Source organism: Athene cunicularia (assembly GCF_003259725.1).
Source record: "Athene cunicularia isolate RWA chromosome 7 unlocalized genomic scaffold, athCun1 chr7_part1, whole genome shotgun sequence".
In the NCBI taxonomy this organism is placed as follows: domain Eukaryota; kingdom Metazoa; phylum Chordata; class Aves; order Strigiformes; family Strigidae; genus Athene; species Athene cunicularia.
Genome location: NW_020799107.1, coordinates 3,555,193 through 3,579,456, shown reverse-complemented (window position 1 = coordinate 3,579,456; position 24,264 = coordinate 3,555,193). Strand labels below are relative to the sequence as shown.

Sequence of the window (24,264 nt, the reverse complement as noted above, 5' to 3'; positions counted from 1 at the left end):
CGGCGGCCTCGGACAGCGGCCCGTTCGGCCCCTCGGCGCCGCTTCTGGTGGGGGACGTCGGGCTTGCCTTCCCTTACTGGTGTTGAGAGCTTCCGAGGAGTTAAGGGTGTGCGCTTTGAAAGGCAAAAATCATAAGAATCTAACAGCGCACCAGGAGTGCTGCCTTGGATTGGGGTGCCGTCTCTGCCTGGCTGACCGAAACGCTGACTGCACTGGTCGAGGTAGATGTACTGGTGAAGGTATAAGTTGGTCCCAAAGGCTCACATCAACAGCTTGCGACACTTCCAAACCTCAACCAAGGCAGCCACCCCAGCTGAACAGGAGAGTTTATACTTGCCTCCACACGCACCCTGTTCCTGAGACCCCGGTCCCCACCCAGCCCAGGGAAAGGCCATGCCAGGTCACCTGCATGCTGGCAGCCAACTCAGCCCGTGAGCAACACGCGTTCGTCAGACCCTCTGCCCACCCAGAGGAATTCCCTCAGTGAGGTCTGATTAGCTGCTTTGATGGAGGTGAACGTCCAGCGCGTTTCTGTGTTTCCTGGGCAGCCACAAGAAGAGCCTGGAGCGGGACGCACAGTTCCCCCGTCAGCGTTGTGAAGACATGAGCTAGGTCCAACTCAGCCCTGTCCCTGCTTGCTCATCACAGTCATTTTAGATTGCTTGTGAGTCACAGTCAGCAGTCAGGGGTGGAAAGGGCTAGAGTTTTTTTCCTATTCTATGAAAATCAATAAACACAATTTTGACAAGGCATTCTGGCATCACCGATGCCTATTTTTATAAAGCCCTACATTTGGCCTTTCCAACCTACTTGCTTTGCTACTATAAGATGATGCCGTTTCTCTGCATGAAGGTTGCATGGTTTTGGTTTTATTTTTGATTGTTTAGAGCTGGATCCAATTCCTGGAGGTGCCAGGATGGGCTTTTTTAACACCTGAAGGGGTCTGCCCACTGCCTCGCACCTTGTCTCAGCGCTTACATCTGTGGGGAGTGGGTGGTGCGGGGCTGCGGCTCTCCTCGCCTCACCTCCTACACCCGCTCGGCGCTGGCTGGGTTTGCATGTAACTGTGGATTATTCCTTGCAAGTACTGAGGAAGTGGAGAACAAGGGCAAAAATAGTTGGGATTTGATAGCGTGTGCAACATCTGACAAACTTCAGTCTCCAAAGGAAGCAGCGATTGATGTATATCTTTATTTGTCTTTATGTAATTTGGGTGTTGTCTTTATATAACTTTTCGGGCTCTTTCTCTAGCAAATGTGGTGAAGAAATAAATGCTGCATTTTATAATTACCTGCCTCCCTAATAACCCTTAGAAATATGTAACCTCTCAGTTGTGTGTTTAAACAACAAGGGACAATCATAGCCAAGTTATTAGAGAAATCCCTTTCACACTTTTCAATTTGCAGTATTTTTTCTGTTGTGTTAACCTTCTTGACAGTATTTTTCCTGGGAAAGGAGACACTCCACATTCGGTTTTCACTTGTATTTTTGTTCCTAGAGCTCTTTGCACTTCACTGCTAATTAACTTTCAATAACTGTCGTAGGGTTACAGTCAGTCAGCATGAATCAGACAGAAAATGTAGCTTTAGGGGACCGCACTCTGTCAAAAACGATTAGAAACCTGTGCTTGATTTCCAAGGAGAATGTACTCGCTCAAGCAGGATACAGCAGCTATTAGGTAGTGTTCTACTGCAGTAAGAAATCCTTAATAAAAGAGACTCAGTACTTTTGCTACAGCCCTCCTTCCAGGGTGGCTCTGAATAATTATGCAGTGTTTTCCTTGCTTCCCATTTGTTTGTTTGACTTCCTAAATTGTGGTGTTGCTTAGGCAAAAGCTTGGGTTCTGAGCTTAAAGGCGGTACTTTTAACTGTTTACTCACAAATACAATTTGAAACAAGGGAGAAGGGGGAGATCGTTTACAGGTAGAGCTCAGCTCTTCCAGGCCCTCCCCAGGTCTCGTAAACTGGGGAAGAGTTGAACGAGACAAGCTTTTGGCTGAGAGAGCTAAGGGGAAGACCTGGCTGTGGCAGGCAGCGATGCTGGTGGTACTGCGAACAGGTCACATTCCCGGGATGCAGCACGCGGGGCTCTCAAACTCCGTGCTCCCCACAAATTGCTGCTTTAGTAATTGGGAGGGTGGCAGGTGAGCGACATGGAGCCTCGTCCCTGGCATGCTCTTTCGTCACAGGCTTTTGGAGCTTCGGGTTATGCCACCCAATATGCTCTGGCCCCTGAGATGCTGCTCCTTAATACCATCCTCAATGCCCTTGTCTAGCTGCTTAAAAGCTGACCGTAGTGTAGATGTGATACCAAATCCTCTTTGTGCTGCTGAATCCTTTTTCTTCCACAAAGATCTCAGCTGCTCACTGCTGAGGATTTTTTTGGCCTGTGCAGCCGTAGAGGTAGGCTACAGCTGTGTGAGGCACTGATGGGGAGGTCCTCTGTGCTCCTCAGAGCCTCGCCTACCTTGGGCCCTAGTGCTGTTGGACACAGTCCCTCTCCCCTGCAGTACCTGCACACCCAAACTGGGGACAAGGCAACGGGCATCCCAGTTCTACCCCACAAGATGATGCTCATTACCTGGTTGAAGCCTGTTGTGTACTTTCTAACCAGAGCTAATATAAGCTTCTGGTTCCAGGTGTGCTGTTAAAATCTCAACATGTGTTCTGGATGACTAAGGATGCTTCCTCATATTTAAAAGGGTTTTTTTCCCCCCCTTTGCTCTCCCTTCCCTCTCCTTATGTCAGCAGTGGGTATAATTTGTTTGCAGAGTTACAGGGAATTTTATCTTTCTTTGGCTGGCCTCAAGTGGATGAGGGTTTGTTGAAGCTGTGGCATTCTTGCTTTCTTAGAGCTGATACGTGGGTGTTGGATTGTGTCATTCGTAGGAGGTGAACGTCAAAGGAAGTGGGATCAACTGCTGGAGGAGGTTTGTAAGCCAGGTACTTAATATTTGGTTTCCTGGAAAAGCAAGAAAAAAATAGCAAAACAGGCAGCCTTTGTGTCTTGAGTTTTCCTGTGTAATCAGAATAACACAATACATACATGTACTTAAGCACAGGTTTTTGGGGTTTTTTTTTTGCCTTGGTTTATTCAGGATGGAGAACTACTCTATTTCCCTTTAAATAGTTTCACATGTTTTGGTGGATTCTGTTGAATGTTTATTCCAGTAATACAAATAATTCGTGTTCCATAAATGCCCTTGAAAATAATGTGATTTATTATCAGGTCCATTATGTTGTCTTTTTATTTGATGCAAAATGGTCTCTTAGAATTAAAATTAGACAGAAGAGCCATTTGAGATTATTTTGTTCATCTCCAGCTGTTTTTTCAGGAGTGCATTAGTCTGAAGTATTTCACGGGCAAAATACTCGGTTATTTTTGGGGTAGAAAATTGATCTACAAAAGAAAAGTATAGCTACTTATTTTTCCAGTAGTTTTATGGTAATCGCTATTTTATTTGACATGTATAGATACTGCTCTACTAGGAATATTTCTCTCTTCTAAACTGCTCTAGGTAGTAGATATCTTTTGCAGTCCTTGTTCAGGCAAAGCTTAAAAATGAACAAGAGAAAATTTTTTTTAGAGGTTACCTGTGTCCTATTTTATGGATTATGCAAAAGGACCATATTTTTTCATCATGCTCTTTTTTTCTGAAACCTTTCCCTAATTAATCTAAGTGCAAGACGCTTCTTCTAGCTGCCCATGCTTTTGAAAATCTATATGCCCTAACACATGTTTTCCCATTACATCACTGGTGGGGGTCAGGCGTGTCTGAGGCGGGTGCAATCTGAATGTTTTTAGATAAACCCCTCTGAGTAAAGTGGCTTTTTTTCTTCTTGCATGGCTTCCAATTTATGCAGCTTTTGTGGCATTTAACCCTATGCTCATTTTTCTATTTGCCATCGGAGGGACCTGTAGGTCAGGAGAAAGGAAAGCTCAGTAGCCGATGGTGAAGTGTTCATGGGAGGACTTGTCTGCAATTGCTGGAAACGCAGTCCCCTCCCTCTGACTTCAGCAAAGTATTCTGGTGTAAATTCATTTATCTCATTGGTATTATTCCTGATTTACACAACATCAAGCAGTAAGTAAGTACGCACAACAGTAAGTAGCAGTGGGCCTTAAATATTTATCTGGTTTATTTTTAGCATGCTAGTTGCAGCTATTTATATAGCCAGGAAGCGGCAATACAAATCTGACCGGATTCCTCCTTTGCTTTGAATCTGCAGTAAAAACGCACAGGGGGATTTTGACCACAAGCTTTTATTATGTTAAATTTGCTCTGATTAATATGTTATAGGCTTCATTTTTCAAGGGCCTCTTAACCCCCACTTCTAAGCATAAGGAATCTTGTTACTTATCTAAAGAAGCATGGATGTAGCCTAAGAGCAGTTGTGAGATTGCCCTGCAGTGCTGTGCAGGTACTAATACCTTACGTGGATTTATCTGTGGGGAAAGGTCCCAGAGTTGTGAGGAGGCTCCATGGTAGAACAAACAGTGTGAAAGGAACTGGTAGTCTTTAATAACATCTAGTACAGTGAAAAGAAAAAGCCCACTTCTGGTTGGTTATTTGCTTACTAATAAAATCCTAGAGTTCTCCTATACTCTCCTGTGAGGGGCTTTTGCTGGATGTAGGACAGGCAGATAGTGATACTGGTGTGACTGAGCCCCTGTCTATGCCAGTGTGGCAGGGAAGGATGTTCCCTCTGAGAAGACGTGTGAAGGGTGGACTGGGCTGGTGGTCAGAGATGCTGGAAAATAGCATGTAGTTGTATGTGCTGGCTCAGGAATTAGCACTTTTGCTTCTTGGGCTAATAGTTTATATGCGGCTTAGCTTAGTAGTTACCTAAATCTGTTGCTTTCTTTTGATAACGAATGGTCTGTGGTAAATGGATTGGTGATCCTAGCCTGGCCTTTAGCTGGCAAAGAACCACATCACAAAAGTCAAGCCCTACCACTAATGTTAGCACCCTGACTGATAGTCTCAGACACATACCCAGGATCCACAGGCAGCTGAACGGCCCTCACCGCTTACAGACAGGCAGGTCATCACCGTGCAGGACCAGTTCTGTTGCTGCATCCTTCCTGTGGAGAAACAGAGGACTTACCGAGTGTCATGAACTTAAAAACATCATTCCATATTTGGTTTAAAAACAAACCTTGAGTTCCTGGGAAGGAAAGAGAACTGACAAATAAAGTCAACCCCGCCCTGTGTCTGGTAGGAGAAACCACAGGAGGTGGTACGGTTTTGTAAAGAGGTCACGGGAGCAATTTCTTGTTTATGGATAAATGCCTGTTTTGTGCCTTCAGATTTGAGTTCATATTAACTGTTGCTGCTTGTTACTATATTTACACAGTAGCCTCTAGTAATTGTCCTGGGATTTGACGAAGCACTCTTGGAAGAATGAATTACTAGCGGTATAAGACAAATGTGAAATGAATTATTCTCTTTACAGTGGTTCTTGAAATTAAATTTTAGCCCTGATGTGCTGAACTACATTCATGATTAATCTCTATGTTGTCAGAGGAGCCTGTCAAGCTCTTTGAGATCGGAGGAGGCTGTTTTCTACTAAGAAGATTCCGATAATGTCTTCCAATTGCTTTGTAATTACACTTTTGAATGAACACCATTGCAGTTGCTGGTGTGCCATTACACTGGTCAGGGACAACTGAGGACTTTTCATCAGGCAGGTGCGTGTTTCGTAGGCACCTCTTCCAAACCATGCCTGTCCACGAGCCAGAGTGACAGAGTTAAACCAGCTCAGGACCTAGTCCTTCATGTTGATGCTCTGAACTCCAGTAATTTGATAACAGCCATTTGTTTTATGGAAACCTTGTTGTGAGGCTTCACATGAGGAAATGTTTCCCAGAAATTTTAGAGAGGGGTGGTAGCCTGCCTTAACAAAGGGATGGAGGACAGGGGAATTGAAGGGACCTGCTGCCTTAGCCCTGCGGGGCACAGCTGTGCGCCAGTGCAGACACTGCCCAGCATGGGGCTGAGGAGAGCCCTGGCAGGGCCAGCCCTGCTTATGCTTCGAACAGTTGTCGTTGGCTTTATTTAACTAAGTAAATGGAGAGAAAGGCAGGGCAGCTTAAGCCATCCTGACTGGGAAGGTAAGGAAGGCCAGTCTCTCTTACAGCTCTCAGTTACAACACAAAGGTAGCCTGTGGCACCCTGCTGCCATTTGACCCGTTAAGTTTTTGGGTGTCTTACTGTTTCCTATTTTCTTCTGTGTGTGTGCTCTGACGGGTCCAGCTCAGGCTGGTGGCTGTTAGCACACGCATAACCAAGCACTTCCAAACTACCTAAAACATCTCCTTGCTCTCTCGCAGCTTGTCCGGCCTGAGTTGTTGGCCATTTCTTCCCGCAGCCTGCTGTTGCTTACCCATGCATCACTATGCACCTTCACCAACACCCACGTGAAATCCACTGGTGTGTAGTTTCCATTACTGGCCAAGTATGCCAGCTTGGCATTGCATCCCCTCCCTTCCCAGCACACCTGGTGGTCTTAAATGTCTGCCTTTCCTGCTTTCAGACACAGTCCTCCTACATTATGAAGTTTCTATGCATCTCCAAATAGGCTGCTTAATGACTGTTTTTTATTCCTCATCAACTCAGACTTTTTTGACTGCTGCATTTTTCCTCCCTAAATGTAAACACGGGAGAGACTAAGAAATAAGTGCTATTGAAAGATTAGGTAGATATACGGCCGGTGGTTTTGTTTGATTAATAGATTTAGATTGTACATTACCCATAGGCAGCTTGCCAGTCTCTTTCCCTACAAGGAAGTAATTTGCTTAAAAGGCTATCTTTTGTAAAATACCAATAAGCAAGAGATACTTGGTGCATGTGTGAACATCTAGGTAGGGAGAGCCAGGATGTACAGTCATCTTGCCCCTGCTAGTCACAGCCGCTCCTGCAGGCACTTGAGGAATGCAGGATGTGCCCCAAATAGGTCTTCACAAATATTCCCCGCTGCAGTGGTTTCAGCCTTTCCCGGTATTCTTACTGGCTCTCACTGACAACAGCAGGATTTTTGTGATGGTGACTGCAGCAGAGTACAAATGCTTTTTTTCCCCTTTCATGCCAGCTGGAAAGTGAAGGTAAAGACTTGCTATACTGACTCAGATGAAAGGTTGAACAAGCCTGGGCTCCTGTCTCTGGCAGTTGCCAGAGAAGCTTCAAGAGAGTCAAAGAACGAAACAAGCATAAAGTAATACTTTTCCCTGCTCCATCCTCCCTGCAAAGTGAGTGTTTCCAGTTCTGGCATCTATTCTGACAGGATAAGAAAGAATAACTTAAAGAAATGGGGTGGTGAGGCGAGGAGAGAGGTGTTCTCTTTAAAGTACTAGCAGGGTTTAAATTTCTGATCCAGTGCCAAATGCAACAAAGGTACTTGCCAAATGCCCTTGCGATAGGACTTGTCCTGGGGCTTTACAGCATTGCATCTCGCTGTCTGTGTCCTGCTGCTCTGCTTCTGCTGGAGTTGGTGGGGTTCCTCTCATGCTGAGGCTGTTGCTGAGCCTGTGTGGCAGTCCTACTGCTCCTGACTGCAGGACACATCTCCAAAGTGTGAAAAAGCAGGAGAGCCCTGTCCACACTGTTAGCAGGGCAAGCTGTTAGTGAGAGCTGGAATTTCTTCTTAGCTAGTTGAGACCGGGGAAGGACATGTATGCTGCGCAGGGAGACAGCTTGTTTCACAGTACTGTGTCGTTTATCACAGTGAGCCGTGGGTTGAGACCACCTTCGGAAAGTTAGCATAGATGATGGTCCCTGTGGTTTCTGCTGTCTCCTTGTGACCAACCTTGTATCATACTTCCTATTTCCTTGGTGTGTGGAGCTCTGAGCAAGCTTCCTCATTGTGGAGACGCACAGCAGAACTGGCAAGCTGGCAAACACTGTTCTCTGCTTCAAAGAAGTTACAAGTACTGAACACACCAGGGGATCCTGCCAGCTACGTAAGCCCAACAGACTGCAGTCTAAGGAGGTCAGAAACAACTTAGGCACACCTGGAAATACTCATAAAGCTCTTGAGCCTCATCACTGTTGCTCAAGATGTCCAGCAGCTCTGCAAACATTCGAATGATGCCTAAGCCAGACAGGTGTGGCTTCAGCAATTTAGATGCCCAAAGAAACTCAGCAGGCTAAAATCACATGGCTAATGCTTGTCTCTTCCTTAATTTGTCCATATATATGCCTCTATAGCCCTTGTGTAAGGAGAGAAGATCATGGCTTTTCTGGTTATCTGGATGCAGAAGGGACAGGAATTAAAACATCTGTGGTTGTGTTTAAAGAGGAGGGGAAAAAGTAGTGCCTGCTGGTGTCAGGCCAGGAGAGGCTCCGCAGGTGGGCAACCACTGCCTGTGGGTGACCGCTGACCTCTGCTCCCGCCCTTTGCATCCACCCTGCTCGCCGCTGGCAATGGCGTCCTCCAGCCCCAAATGCCCATGTTCTCTGAACTGATGTTGTGTGACCAGGGGATGCCTTTAGGAGAATGTTAATTTTGAAGAAAGGGCACAGACACTTTTGAGAATTGGATGCTTTTAAAGTGTCTCTAAGTGACTAAAACTTGCAGTGCTCTAAATCATTGACCAATGTTATGTAGGCATGTATTTGTCTGTAAATGTTTCCTGTTGGTGGTTTTTCCTCTTAGCTGTACATTCAATCTGGGTGTTACATTAGTTTCTTTTGCTGTGAGTCATAGCCTCACAGCCATCAGAGAGACAATTGCTACGTCCACTGAAAATGAAGGCTTGAAACCTTGGAAAAAGAATATCAGAACTCAGAGTGTTGTGAAAGGGTTACCTATCGTATGCACAGAAACTAGCAGCTGGGGGAAAATAGCAATGGGGAGACTGCACAGGAGCAATGGCTAGAGTGTTCCTTACCCTCTTCCAGCTGGAGGGTGGAACCCATGTGGGTTCACTGCAGTCCCTTTATCTGAAGGATAATTAAGCATTGAAGTCTTACCTACATGGCTAGTGTGTGGTTAGGATGCTCAGAGATGGAGCTGAGTGTTGAGACAACCCCCACCACTCTGGGTTTCCACTGTGGTGCTGCAGCTGGGACCGCCTTTCAGCAGGCATCTGTACCAGCTGCTGCCGCTTTTGCTCTTAGCACTCATAAATAGAATTTTCTCCCTCATGAGAAATACCAATGAGACTTAAATTGCTTTGGTGATTTTGATGCAGAGCAATGGTATAGATACTGTGCTGGTTTTAGTAGTATTCATCTTCAGCATCACTAACAGGTAGCCAGTGCAAAACATCACCGTGCACTGCTTGATGACCCTCAGCAGCAGACATTGTTTGGGCAGAGTTTCTTGTTCTCTGATGCTGCAATATACTATGCTCTTTCCAGTGCAAAGACAGTATTCCTCCTTTGTTCTCTACTGGCATCTGCAGGAAAGAAAATCTTCAGTTCCAGGCTGAAATAATTCCTCCTCTGTGGTAGCTGTATGCTTTCAGTGCATTGGAGGCAGAACGTCAGACTTGAACAAGGCCTTCTGCTAAAATGGCTTTTTAGAAGTGTGCTATTAGCACTAACTACATTTTTTAACAACCATGGGGAAGCTGAACAACACCTTGTCAAACAAGTTATTTTGCATTTAAGACTTGTGCTTTTGCAACCGGTTCTCTGTAGTGTCACATCCTGAAATGGGACTTACTGGTGCATGTGGAGCATGGCACATAGATCTGCAGGACCCTCTGACTTTTGGTACTTTTTGTTATTGCAAGTGTCAGCATCATACCTGAAATGAAATTATGCTGGTTACAAAGCCAGGCAAACCTCCTTCTGATGTCCTTGGTCCTATTACCTGCACTGCTAGAAGAGGGATTAAGAGCATCTTGAAGGAGTTAGCTGGGGCAGAGGGAAGGCGATGCCAGGGCTAGGCAGAGTGAGGGTGAGGCAATGCAGTACCACCATGGATGAGATATGCGTGAGCTGGGCCTAAAGAGTCTTGGTTTGGCTGCCAGTCCTCTCAAGTGAGGCTTGACTACAAAATTGTGAACCTCAGGCAGCCAGGAACTGTGATTTCTTGCTTAAAGCTGGTATATATCCTGCCACAGAAACTGCATTAACTCCTTTAGTGACAGTTTGTAGCACAAACCCTGGCTGTTTAATTGGATTTATCATGGCTATTGGGAGCATAAATGTGTTTACAGATTTGTTGTGAAAGCTTTTTTGTGTGTTTTTCTCATAGCAAGTCAACTTCCATGTGGTGCAATTATGTTCAAGATGTTCCCTGTAGCACTGGAATAATGTCAGATTATACTGTGTGTGCATGCTGTTCTTCAAAGGGATTTTATCTGAGGCATGATGCACCGTGTCAGAAGGAGAAAGGGATCTTAAGCTTTTATTAAGAAAGTCATGCAAAGTTTAAAATGCAAGACGACTTATAGAGAAATGCTTGTCTCTGTCTACTGTGAAACTTCTTCCCCATTATCTTCCTTCCTGCTCCATCCCTCTGCCAGAACAAAGTCCATCCACCTGTAGATGCTTCTTGTGCTGCAGCCTTTTCAGCCCAGGAAGGTTGAAACAAACACAGTGAGACATTTCAGAGACAAGAGTCTAAAGAGGAGGGGGAAAAAAAAAAAAAAAAAGAGCTATGACTTTCATTTGGTTTGGAAAGTTTCACAGTTTTTGTTTGGTTTATCATCCCATATAGTTTGGCCTAGAATCTTGCAGCATGTTTGATGGAGTCATACAGGAGCCCCGTGTGAAGGCTGCTCATATTCCCAGCCACGGGGCTGCTGCTGGAGGGATGCCGTGGTATGGGAACTGCCGACAGATGTGGGGGACTACAGCAAACAGAGCTGCACTACAGATGAAGATGTCCCCTTGCGCTCGCTGTCAAATTTTTCTTCTTTTTTTTTTTTTTTATTAACTTGAGTAACAATGCAATTTAACAATGCAATTTCCTGTCTGATGGCAGTTCAGATATTAAATGTCACATCTGCCTAATACTTTCATTCTTAAGTATGACAAGTTTTCCCAGCACTTCTAAAAGAGACAGTTGTGATATGTTTCATTCTCTGCTGAATGATAGTCAGAAACCCAAATTTGTTCTGTAACTCATTATTATTATTATTACTAATTGTTGTTATTAGTAAGCCTTTAGAGGAGTTACTCGGAACAGCAGCACAACACTTCTCCCCACTGTGGGAAAGGTCAGGATTTTCAGATGCCACTGTTTGGAGCCTGTAACCTATTCACTCTGTGTGTCAGTCATAGGCTTTGTTTCAAAGTCACACTGAAGGACAATTTCCAGGGACGTGGCTCTGCTCTCTCTTGCTGTCTCTTTAGTCTATCTCCTCCTTACAATGCCTCTCTGTCCAAGGGCAAGCTGCCCAGCCCTTGGCTGAGGTTGGCGATGCAGTGAACAATGCAGGCATTTGACAACAAGAAACCTCTAAACTTGTGTTCCTGTGACCAGCGAGATGGGTGGAAAGATCAAAGAAGAGGACACACAACTTGGGAGGGTGTCATGGGCTCTGGCATCTTAGGAGGCAAACGGGAGATGGGCTTGGTGCCTGTGATGCACAGAGCATCGCTGTTGCAACAGACAGAATATCTGTGCTGCAAAAATGCATGCAGAAAGGCAGGAGGAGCTTGCAGCTGTGCTTAGTCTGCCTCTCATTGAAGAGATCCTGGCAATTAACTTGCCTTTCTGTCATAAGCACTAATGAGGTAGGGGAGGGGGAGAAAGAACACAAGCAGATTGGAAATAAGTAGAAAGGAAAATCCATATGGCAATTGGTCACTACTAATAAAGGTGAGAGATCCCTGGCAATCAGATTTCTGGTGGCCCTCTGCAGATTCACACCAGCTGAGAATCTGGCCTCAGAAGCAGAGTGGCAGCAGAACTGAGAGCAGAGTAACCATGTATGCAAGCTCCAGGTAATATTTCTCACTGGCTTTGTAAACCCAGATCTGCACATCTACTTTGCTGATTGATTTGGCCTTGATTTTAAAGGAAAAAAAAAAAAAGGCCTGAAGCTCTGTGCAGGTATGTAAGAATGTACCCAAGAATGTAGAAACACACCTTTGTGGGCTCAATCAGGTAGGTATTTGCCAAATTTTCCAAGAACAGTTTGTATGTTCAGAGAAAAATTGCCTTCAAAAGCACAAAGTATACTTTATGGAAGCTCAGTGTCCAGGCCATTTTACAGAATTTGGGTTTTTACTCTGCTTCAATCTGGTTAAAAAGCCTGAGAGATGAGCCATGTAAAAATATTTCACAAGACCTGTGAGTCATGTAAAATCCTATCACATTTTTCCCTGTAGTTGAAATCACAGAAGTTACGAATGGTAAAAGAGCTATTAAGTCACAGATAAAGAATGCTGCATGATGGATTGGTGAAAATAAATAAATGAAACCCCCTAGTTTTCCTCCAGCTTCTAACTCCCCAGGCATGAATTCAACAGGTAAGAGTATTGCAGCTCACACTCAGAAAGGAGTGGCATGCAGCTGTATCCCTTGCAGACTGCTATTCCTTCTCTTGGTTTCTTTACTGCTCCAGGCAAATGGAGATTTTAATACCACTCCTTTATCTACCACAGTTAATTTCCCCACCCTGTACCAGCTCAACTTCTCTGGCAGGTATGTTGGGGGATGGGGGACCCAAGCTTTCATCTGCTCCCAAATCTTCTGTTAACAAAATTGCTCGTTTGTGATCCCACAGAACCTGCTCCGTGCCCGGAGCCATCTGGGCAAGCAGGTAGGAGGTGACACCGTGTCCGTATAACTTGGCTCTACCACTGCTGCAACTTCTGTAGTGTTAGGATACCTGTATCCCCTAGATATTTTTATTACTAGAATAAATCTGCCTGGAACCACTGCTGGGTTCTGTGGGTAAGTGCTAGGTTGGCCTTTCAACTTTTTTTTTTTTCCCATACTTATTTCTTATGCCACTCTAATTGTTGAAATCCTTTTCCTTTTAGTTTCTTTTCCTTGAAATGCTGTTGTCAGATTTCCCAGACATTGTGTTTCTTGTTGGCTAGGAAATTCTAAAGACTGAGAAGGAACTGAAGGAAAGCACTAGGCAGGGGGTCTTACGTGACCATAAACCGTAAAATCATTTAATCTGAGGGAAAGTCTCACTTTCTATTTCAGTCACTGGTTTTGGAGCATGTATTGGAGGTCAGAAGTTACTTTTGGCACAAAGAAACAATTTCAAATAATAGGAAAACCATGCAAATTTTTCCAGTATTTTGTGAAAAAAATGAGAGAGAACCATTATTTTTCATTGCTTACATGGTTGAAATCTGTATGATTAAAGTGGCTGCTAGTTGAGGGAATATAGTGTAGTTTTTTCAGGTTCCCATTTTCACACATTTTTTTCTTTCCCACAGTCACTTCATTCTCTCTCTAACCAGCTCCTGCTGGAGAGAAGACAATGGGAAAAAAAGAAAAGAAACACAAATCACTGTGTCATCAAGTTAGAATTGCACACAATGTTTTTGGTGACATCCCTCGGAGCTAGATCTCTGTCACAACAAGGAACCCCAAACCCTGGTCCTCAGTTAGCATAGTGGGGAGAAAGCAGGGCTCACCAAGCTTTCTTGAGCCTAATCAACTTATCTATGCATTGTAAGGGAGACACTTAGCAGCAACCTTTGGGCATTCAGCTTCTTCCTTATTCCTCACCACTCTGTAGGATCTGCCATCTGATCTTCCCTTTAACAGTACATGTGAAGGGTCAGTAACACCCTTGAAACATCCTTTCATGTAAAATTAAACGTGTCCTGCTTTCAGAGGGTTGCAAAATTCCACACATTGTAATGAACTGCGATACTAATTTATTGTAAAGTATCTTTCGTGTATGTTAACTTAATGAGCTAGGTCTTGCCAATGCTAAAAATAAGTCTCATTGTAGAAAAGGCTTATGGAATGAGCAAAATTGCTCATTCCCACAAAAATGTCATCTGTTGTCAAAACCATTTAATCATGTAACATCTCTTAGCTCTCTGCTTCTTGTGAAGTAACACCAGACCCACTTACCCCTGCTCCTGCAGGTAGTGGGTCTACTGAGCAAATTTAATGCCTTGTACAGTGAGGATGCTGATGTAAGACTTCTGAAAACAGGCACAAAGATGTATTGATTTTTTAAAATCAACTTGAGGTAAATACCTGGCATGGAAAGCTTTAATCCAAATGATTAAAGTTTAGGAAGACCAAAGCATGTCAAAACAGGGTTTCATTACAGGAAATGTTAGGTAAGAGATGAAGCTCTCAGCCCTTCTAGTAATCGTTACCTTAAAATGGATCAGCACCTTAAGAAGTTCATATATTGTTCTGTCTTTGAAAAGCTGGCAGATAGTGAACCTTGCAGTTGTCTATGTATTTACTCAAAGGTCACCATGTCTTTTCTGCTTTGTTTCTTAGCAAACCCCTTGGAAGAGGTTCTGCATGTATTTTAGTTCCATTCAATACCTGTATGTGACCTTTCTCACTGATGTCAAACTTGCACAGAGGAAAGCAAGCTGCAGGCTTTGCTTTTGTCTGTTTGTTGCTAAATCCCAGGTCTCATGTCTCTTTTGGCCACCAGTTGCTTTCTGACAGTTCACAAGGCAAGTCTTTGTTCCAGTTCATCCAGCTACCACTGGTGCTCTCTGAGGCACCACCACCTAGGTCATATAGTAGGAAAAGACAAAATTTACTGCTGTACCTCAAGAAAGGAGCTAGAAGAAGAAAATGGTGGGACTCCTTGCTCTGGATCCAGTGGAGGTGGCCATGGGACTGGTCATGGCTGTCATAGCCAGTGATGCTGTGATGCATCCAGCTGATGCTCCCAGCTGTCTCAGCAGGGTTTACTTTGATGCAAGGATGTGAGGTGAGCAGTTGTCTTTGTGGATTAGAGGAAGAAAAGTTGTGGTTTATTTGTGTGTCAGTAGCACCAGGATATCCCAAGCGTGGGTCAGAACTGTTGTGCTGGATCCTGTTGACAACTGCAGTTTTAAGAGATCAGAGTATGCTGTGTGGATTCAGCAGGTATAGGCAGTGGGGATCCGTTTGATGAACAGATACAGACTTCAGCAGAAATAAATAAAATTCCCTTTTCCCAAGAAGAGTGACTTGTAGGCATTGTGGCAGGACTGCCTTAAAAGACAGCAAGATGCTCGCTTTATACCTTTGAACAGATGTTTTGCCATGGGAAGAGCACTCTCTGAAATGCAAAGTGTGTGTTTCTTGGTTATTGTGCAGTGGATTTTCCCTGTGCTGGCTTGTCACCATGGCGCTGGACTAGGAAAGCTGCAGATCAAAAGCTTTATGGAGCTGTACAGATGAATTGTTTCTGCTTTCATCGTCCATTTGAAAAACAAAATCTAAATGGAAGATGAGAATCTGCCCACTTTAGGTTCCTATGCAAGTAACTGTAGGACCAGGCAGCAGCAAGGTATTTTCTCAAGGACGAGTAGATGGTTGGGCCTCTTCGGGAAATCTGCAGCAAACAGCTCATTCAAAAATAACTTTCTGAGGCTATGGGAAGTGGGTGAAAAGAAATAGCTAATGAGAAGGAGAAAACACTGATGAAAGGAAGTGTTTTATCTGATATCAGAAACTGTTGGCTTTCATTCTGATCCTGTTGTCTTTTCTGTATATAGCTTTTAGAGTGCCCTTAAATCTCCTCAAAAGGTTATTACTTTTCCAGTGGCATTAGAAAGGCTGAAATGATATTTGCAACTGAGGGTAAGTGACTCTCTTGAGGTTTTGGCACCCACAGCCCCAGTTTAACTGGAAATGTAGACAATTAGTAAATCTGAAAATCAGTGCCTCTTGGCCCTGCATGGTCCAGAGAAGCCAACCTAACTTTTGTGAGTAGTAGGACCAGAGCAGGATCACAGTATATGCTGTACAAGGGACATATACCTGGAAAAATTAAGGCCCCAGAATGAATGACAGCTTATGAGGTGGTGGCCTCTGGTCTTTTTGTCCAGACCTTCTCATCCGTGAAAGTCATGGAAGCTCTGCCATTGGTTGCATTGATGTGAATAGCAAGACTTCCCTTTCTGGTATTGGTTTTGGCTCACCAGAGGTGTAATTCTTACAAAATTCTGTAATTTAAAATCACCTCAGGTTTCCAGTTCCCAAAGTAAAAGAGCTCCATTCAAGGTCTGGAGTAGATTAAAGCACTGACTGCTAATCCAGAACTTGTTCTTGAGATGCTCCACCAGTAGGGAGATGGTTTCAGCCATGATGAGGTAAAAGGCCAGGGTGGACCTGGCAATCAAAAACTGCTGCAGGAGACAAAAGGGTAATACCAATGAGGTATGTGTATATTCATACTCCCATATACACAGCTATATCTCAACTGTGCAGAAATGTTCTGTTCCTCGCCAGCAGTTACTAACTCACTGTTTTCCTTCCAGAAAGAAAATCCTTGACAGACTTGAAGTGATGACTCCACTTTCTTCCATTCCAGCTGCCACACAGACATGTACATTGGTCCCTCATTGGACCAGCAAATTTGAATGTCTTCTTGTTCCATGTCTGCCCTATCACTTATCAGTTACTTGTTGTTGTGGTATGGCAGGGTCATCTTCTCTCAGCAGACACTGTAATTGTTTTTACAAGGAGAAAGAAAATACTCTGCTGATAAGCAGTGGTACATGTCTAGGGAAAATGTCAGCACTTAAACCTGAGTCTTGCTTTTCCCTCTGAGTTGTCATTGCTGGATCCTCTGCCCTTCCTTACAAGTGGGTTTGAGGAGGTGGTTGTTTTGGCTGGAATTGGAGAGGCACAGGTGGTACCACCAGCTGTAAATTGGAGGAGGCACTTCCTGATTATGACCACTGCCTACACGCAGATCATTGCCAAGAGAGGAGCTGGAAGGCGCAGAAGCCTTCTCCTTACTTGGAAAAAGGGCCTGGAGGATAATCATCACTCCCCTCTCCCACAGGCGTTCACCTGTAGCCTTCAGGCTTCTTTGCAAGCACTGGGCTTCCCAAAATGCTGTGATGTGAATAACCCTCAGCCGTCATTGAGACATGGACAAACTGAGGCACTGACTATTTAAATTCCTGCATCTAACGTTTAGGCACTTGAGGCTGTATAAGGGTACTGGGAGCTCAGGAGATGCAAGTACATGGTGCATGTGCAAGCGAGCTTATTTTTTTTAAGGGACCTCAGCATGGATTCAGATGTCTGCTTAACCATGGCAAAATGAGCAGTGAATAACTCTTTGATCTCTGCAAGGTCGAGATTTTGCCCTCCAGCTTTAAATGTCAGTGGTGAGAGGCTTGTACCAAGCTGCAGAGCAAGTATGCACCAGGCTGTCCTGTGAGGAGTTTGGCGTGTTGTGCTTGGGGGGTGTTTTCGGAGGGCGCTGCTGGCTACCTGCATAGGCAGGACCGTCCTGGTCTCAACTGCGAGCACGTACCACCATTTGCAGTTATGTATCTTTATAGCCACATTACAATTTCTTAATTATTGCCAGGTGCCCATGTCTCCACCTTCACATAATGGAGACCTCTGTTGCTGGCCCTAACTTGTCTTGTCTTCAGGAAATTTGGGGTGCCTTGTCTCCTCATCTGCTGAAAGCCCTTTCCCTGGTATGATCCCTTGGCCCACTGCTGCCTTGTGATCTTGATTTTCATCTTCTGTCCTAAATGTGGGTCCACTGGCACAGCAAGCGAGGAAGAGGCGTCAGAAGATTAACCCACCACCTCGTGCTCCTCGCCCACGCATGCGAGGAGAGAGACAGATTAAAAGATTAAAGTTACAAACTGAAAACCCCCTCGGGCCACTGATGAGATCCGAGCGCCTGGCTGGGAAGCCAAACTCCCACTCCGGAGGTGCGGTGCCACGCGTGCTGTCGCTCACACCAGAGCTGCCGGCTCCTGCCATCCCTTCCTGCTGCTGGCTCCAGCTATTTTTACAGAATTAAATAATAAACCAGTTTTTCCCCAAAGGAGGGTGCTGAGCAATGCCTTGGCCATACCCAGCAACTCAAGGAGGTGGTTTTAAGCTTCTCCTTGTTGCACTCCTGAGCTTTTGGGGTTTGCAGCTTCCACCAGTTGCTCTTACTTCAGCTGCTGGATTGCTTCAGTTGGGATGAGGGCCAGGGCTGGCGTGGAAGGGGTGGCAATCGGCAGCCACTGATGGTGGGTTGCAAGTCCTTTAATGCATTCCTGTGCCCCTTCATAGAAGTCTCATACCACTAGATATGCTCACAGTTAGTGTATTTTCTCACTTTTTTTTGCCCCTTCCCCATATCTTCATTAGGACTGGACAAAGAATGGTCTTTTTGGTTTTGTGGCTGAAAGGCACAGAAGTAAAACTGTGTTCCGAACCACAAGTACTATTGCCACACCCGTGTCTGTATTTTTTTAATTTGACCGAAGCAGTGAGTCTGAGCCAAGATGATGATTCCATCATCATCACAATACTTGGCGTACTGAGCTCACAAAAGTAATTTTTCCTCATTTTTTTGTTTTGTTGCCTCTGTTTTTACATTTTGGGGTGCTTTTTATCAGAAACAGACCATTTTAAAGCAGCAAGTTCAGGCCTGCTATTTTGAAAATGTTGAAATGTTGTATTTTGACATCTCAGAATTTGTTGTTCCTCCTCTTCTCTGTGCTTTTCAGATGAAGCTCTTTGTCAGACGCAGGCTGAACCTGTGAAGATGTTCATTTCCTCCAGGGTTCCATGTTTCATCACTTTTCCCAGCTATCACGTTTTTCCCAGCTCTTCCCAAGTGCTTAGGTGACACCGGAGTGGAGTGAGTACCAGCACCTTCTCGTCCTTGCATGCAATAGTGTGGTGGTGTACGTGGTGGCCAGTTTGACTATAAACTGCCCGTCGGCTGTAGAAGCACGCACTGCTGGGGTCTGTGCCTCACAGGAGCACGGCAGCAGGACCTGCACTTCCCAAGGGATTGAAAGAGGCATGGCCCAAACACCACACAGGTGCAACTCTAAAATGGAATATTTTCCAGGTTTGTACCTGTTTTGATGAAGACTAAATGAAAAGTTTTAGCAAAGTCTTGTTTTATGAACAGTATGCTTGCGCAGGTCTCTCTGATGAATCTGTATCCTCCAACTGATTATAATTAGTCCACTATTTTAGTTACATAGGATTAATCTAATTCAAATGGCTAGATGAAATTCTTTGATCTTCAGGGTACAAGAGGTGAGACTATGATGATTTTAAACAGTTGCTCCTGGCCATAAAATTTATTCATTTGAAAATCAATAGAAAGATATCACTTGCCATATTGATGAGATAACTTCCTCCGCTACTTAGCCCTGACCCCGTTCTCCTGGTTTTCACCCTCCTGTCAAGTTTAAATATCTTTTTTTCTGTAAGCTGCTCTCCACCCCATCCTGCATGGCTTTCTGTGTGTGTGGGGTACCGTCTTTTCCTTTTGAAGCCGCTTTCTGATTTACATGCACCAAGCACACAAACTTCTTCAAACCTCTTTTCCCAACCATGTATTCAGTCAGGTGTTGTAGCTGCCAAAAATACATCCTGCTCCATATTTGTTCTTCTGTGCATTGGATGAATTTATAGGTCTAGTATTTTGGAGACTGTAAACTTTCTGAGGCATGGTCTCTAACAAGTGCTGTCGTCTGTTCAGCAAGTCCTGCCCGTTGCACAACGGTATGAATATTTATGATGTTAAATAATAATCCTTGCCTCTGACCCAGCACTCTTCATCAGCAGATCTAGAATTGCTTCACTGAGGAAGCAGTCAAATCGTTATCCTTATTTCCAGATGGGGAAACTGAGGTGCTGCAAGGTCAAATAAGTTGTCTGATGTTGGCAGAGGAGACCCAAAAAGGGAGTGCAGCCGTCTCTGGCCCTGGCAACATGGTCCAGCCTCTGGACCCTGCAGCCTGCTCAATGACAGCTAATAAACTTTGTGTTTATGCAATGCATTTTTCTCTTCTCTATTAACAGTGAACAATTCAAGTGTTTTCTTCACAGGCGTTAATAACCTCCTTGAGAAATATGTTTCGACATGCATTCTTAGCAGTACTTCTGCGTGTGTTGTGTGCCAGCTAGCAGATGTGACCTGCTAGAAAGAGGCAGACTGGGGTGAGGGGGAGAGGTGGCACCTCCACCCCTGCGCCCCACTCCTCCTCCTCCTCCTCCTCCGCTCCTCCGGTGGCAGTCGGGGAGGCTGGGGACCGACCACAGAGACGTTCTGCGTGAAGCTCCTCGAAGAGCTGTACCAGCTGCTGTGTTGGCAGCCTTGGAGTTGCCTCTGGGTCTGACTTGCCGTCTTGTCTCCCTGAACGTAATTGCTCGCTGCTGATTTATTTTTTTTCTTTCCCTTTGATTCTGTGGCACTTGTATCCTACTCGGATTCCTCGTCAATCTTGCAATCTGGGGAGTCTGAGGAAATGGAGAACTGATCATCTGCAGATTTTTTCTGTATATTATGAAAGTGTCCCTATGCCATGTGTGATTCCCATCTTTTTTTTGTTTAATCAGATAGAACATCAGAGAGTCAGACTGTACCAGCGAGGTCTGTGCGCTGAGCAGGGAAGGAAGAAGCCGCTTCTGCAGAGATGCTCCCTGCTCCGTAGAGGTGACAGCACATCTATCACTTCCCCCTTTCTAACCCTGTGCTTTACCTCCCTATGCCCCATACTGATCAGCCTTGCAAATTTTCTGTGGTGGAGCATGTCACCTCCCTCGCAGAGTCCGCTGGGGCAGGGCTGCTTCAACAGCAATGGCTACAGGGAGTCCCTGAGGCACAGCAGAACATGTCCGCCTGGAATCCTGCACGTGCCACTGATGAACTCGTTTCTCATTCTTTGGAGGTCTTGAAGAATCAAATCACTTCATGTAATTGGCCAGAATTCTAATAATATCCACCCAGGTACCTTAGCACAATGGTACAAGAAGCATGTGTAGAAGGTCAGATGAGTCTGTCTGGGTGAGTATGCACTTTGTGCGTTACATTGAATGTTCCTCACAAGTTTTTCAGCACTCTGTAGGGCCTGTGTCATGAAGATCAGACTAGACAGTCCTCACGCTAGGTAAGGGTCTTAAAATTGTGCATTTATTCCCTAGCTTGCAACCATTTTAGGAAAGAAAAGAGGTCTGAAACAGAGGTTGTCTTGTTCTGCTACCTCTATCACTGGATCCACCTGGTCTGTTTACTTTCTTAGCGTTACAGTTTCTTGCTTCCACTTACCTACTCTCAGTATACTACAACCACTTCAAAATAAAAATATAAAAGCATGGAAACAGCTATAAGATTACCAGAATGCTCTTCATCCCGCCCTTCCCATTTGCACAAGGCAGACATCTTCTGAAGGAGACTTTTACCTCCAGGTGTCAGGACATTTGGGAGAGGGATCAGAGTTGGTACTGGTTTGTCCTCTGTGGGACGTAAACAGAAACAGTACCTGGGCAGGAAAGTATTTGAATTTTAATGCTAGGACAGTGCTAAAAAACACTGTAAAAACACTTCCCTGCTTTTCGCTGGGGAAGTCTCAATTTGTCTCATCGGCTGCCTCTGGCTTTTTGCCCAGCGTTCTCAGATCTACTGGTGAAGGGAGACAGCAGAGCACGTTTGTCCTATTCCTCTTCCCCAGCGTGAGATGCCAGACTGGAGCAGATACGGCACCCTTCCTGGTCTAAGCACGCACTGCAGAGGGGGGCTACAGTCTACTCAGCCCTCTCCTACATCTGTCATGATATATTCTGTAGCCCAGGACAGGGCTGAGTTACACCACATTTGCTGGCAGCTATCAGAAGCAGAGCTAAGTCTCACGAGCACCTCTGCAAATCCATCTGCATGTTTCCGAAGCAGTGATCTTAGTCTCTCTCTCTAGGGTAGGCATGCACAGGTCCAGATGTGCAGGATCTCTGCCCCAGTCCCAGCACAGGGGTTTGCCATGGGTGGACTTCAGAGGAGTCCTGGGAGCTTCTTGCAGAAGGGTTTTGCATTGAGCATCCCCAGGGAAAATTTGACTTCCCATCTTGATGGGTCCCATCCCTGCTCCTTTTCTCCATGGGAGTGGCTGCATTTCTGTTGCACAGGATGCATGGTATATAAAGCATTTAGGACGAAAAGTCTATAGAAGTGTGATACTAATAATATTTTACAGCTTTAATTACCATGATTGTAGTGCCTAGAGGCATATGCAAAAACATTTTGAGTGGGAGGAGAGAAGGCAGCGCTGTGAACATTTTTGTGGTTTTGCTGGGCAATGTGCAATTGAGTTTTCTCATGGGAACCACAGCATGCCAGGGAGAAAAGCTGCCTCTACCTCCTTGTCTGCTCCATCGGGATACTGGATCACACCCCAAAGCCGAGGAGACAACCACAGTCACTCCAGTTTCAGGCAGCAGCTGGGCTGATCGTGCCTCTGCTTTGCGGAGGGGTTCCAGGTGCGGGTGCTGCCCGTTTCTGCAGGCAACAGGTATTTTTCCTCGGGCAACGTCCCTTCCCTACAGTCAGCAGCAGTTTTGCCTGCGGGGTGATTTCAGGATTGGGCAACTGCCGATTTGTGGCGTGGATTTGCCAGCAGCCTCAAGAGCAGCGGTGCCTGCTTCTCGGTCAGGGTACGCAAGGCTGAGGGAGCCCTGGCTCCCACCGGCCGGCCGCCCGTGCCACGCATGGGCAGGGGAGAGGCAAGGGGATGCACAGAGGGGCCTGGTGTGGCTGGGCGAGCCCCCCAGAGCCCTTCCCCGCGGGAGGCTGCACGGCACTGCCACCAGGCCTAACCCAAAGCCACAAGCTCGATGCTCACGACTAACTAAAAAATTGGAAAACACCCTACACGGGAAGGCAAGTTTTTAGAGTTTATGTGTTACAAAATAAAGACTATACAGAAAAAAGATGGTTGCATTTCCCTAGCTACGGCATGCAGTCCTGCATCTATAGAAAAATATTTAAAAAAAACTTGTGCCTAGATTGCATATTAATTTTTAGATGTATTTCTGTAGTTTCTGTGATGGTGATTTGCTGTAGGTTCATTATTAAGATGGTACAAAGGTGGTATTTTAATTCTGTTTGAAAAGCAGAAAGAAATTCTATTTTATCTGGACATGGTTACCAAAGAGTCAGCTGGCGACTGAGCTTCCTGGCTGGCCGGTCCCTGCTCAGAGGAACAGCCACAAGTTGCAACGCCGCCTTCCGATAGCCAGGCTGTTGATTGGAAGGCTACAAAACCTGAAGAGAAACCCTGTGTGATAGGTGTTCCCAGCTGTGGGAAGAGTCAGACGTTGCTTACAAGACAAGCATATTTTATTGAGGCTTTTTTTCCTCACTCTCTAATCCCCCTCCTTAATCCTTTTTCTATTGCTTGCACTAAGTATGATTTACATTATTAAAAACTCATATTTGAATCTAGTCTCCATCTGTTAAATACATGGTATCATCTGTCCTCACTCGATTTGAGATTTGGTATTTTGTATGGATTTTTGTATGTCTGTATTGTGTACAGATTAAAAAACCTAAAATAAGAAATTCTAATGAAAACACACCATCTTTAAAAAACTTTTAAAAAACCTTAAAAAAGGGACCAAGTTTTGACCCTCGCCTCACCAAGACTAGTGGAAGGAGCAAGAATTCAATTTCCCATGGTCACATTACAGTTTGTGCATCAGGTTTTTACGAAGAAAAATCTACCACTGGGTAATCAAACGGCTAATGGAGCGGAGCTCATGAAGCTGCAGATAGAGATCCTCGACGTCACCGCCTGAAGCCACCCGAGGTGTCACCATTAGCTGGTATCACCGCTGCACCCCAGCAAAAAGGCAGCTTAGTGAAGTCCGGCTTCAGGTGGGCAAAAAAGGCAGATGGACTTTGCTCCTGCTTGCCATTTTGAGTTGTGCCACCTGCCACGCTGCCCCAACGCACCCCCAGGCTGCGATGTGCTATCTCATCACCTCACTGCCCCGTCCCTCGCCAGGTGTGCGGGTGTCCTGCCTTCAGGTGGGCACTTCCCAAAGGGCGGGCGCGGGGCGGCGGTGGGTGCTCCCGGCCACGGGGCGCCTCAAGACCCGCAGGTGGCAACACCAGAGCGTGGCCGCGGAGCCTCCCTTCCCCACCGTGCCTCGCGTGGGTAACCACCAGACTGGTTGGCTGGTGCGTCTGGGGTGCACGGGGCGAGGAGGAGGGGGAAGGTGTTCGCCCCAGAGAGGCGACGGTGTCCTGCAGCCCGGGTGATGGGTGACTCAGGCATCGAGCCCAGGGGCGGCCGGTAGAAGGCGTCACCCTCCGCGGAGAGCCCGGCCCGGGGACAGCGTGCGGGCCGGGCACCCCTGCAGCCCGCGGGGAGGGCGGCCCCGGCT

General features: G+C 45.6%; 1 long non-coding RNA gene across 1 annotated transcript; it reads left to right on the top strand.

Moving 5' to 3' along the window:
- Positions 1–2,851: 2,851 nt before the first annotated feature.
- LOC113482202 lies at positions 2,852–24,064 on the top strand. The gene is made up of 5 exons (XR_003398793.1): positions 2,852–2,943; positions 13,359–17,801; positions 18,594–18,943; positions 20,446–20,542; positions 21,798–24,064. It is a non-coding gene; the product is annotated as an uncharacterized LOC113482202 (long non-coding RNA).
- Positions 24,065–24,264: the final 200 nt, after the last annotated feature.